The sequence below is a fragment of the Antrostomus carolinensis genome, unplaced genomic scaffold (assembly GCF_000700745.2).
Source record: "Antrostomus carolinensis isolate BGI_N321 unplaced genomic scaffold, ASM70074v2 scaffold12927, whole genome shotgun sequence".
Taxonomy (NCBI): domain Eukaryota; kingdom Metazoa; phylum Chordata; class Aves; order Caprimulgiformes; family Caprimulgidae; genus Antrostomus; species Antrostomus carolinensis.
The window spans coordinates 3,732-4,092 of record NW_010329548.1 but is presented as its reverse complement, the minus strand read 5'-3'; positions in this window follow the sequence as shown (position 1 = coordinate 4,092).

Genomic DNA, 361 nt, shown 5'->3' with positions numbered 1-361 from the left:
TGCCTGCCATGACGTGCTCCCCGGGGTGCTGCAGTCGCACACGGAGGTGGTTCTCCTCGCTAGGCAGGTGTGCAGGTGGAGAGAGAAGTGCCAAACCAGGTCAGTGCTTGAACAGCGGGGAGGGGACACGGGCAAAGCCTGAGCCCCTGGCTCACACGTGGGCCAGGCTTACTAAGGCTGGATGTTCTAGTACAGTCATCCCATGACACAGTAGTAAGACTTTTTTGAGGCCAAAATTTAGAAAATAATTGGCAAACAAGTAAAACATAGAGAACAAAGGACATAATTCTTAAAAATAATCTTCAATTAAAATGGGGAATTTCAGCCAAGTCCTGTATTGGCTGGGTTATTTTTTTGGGTT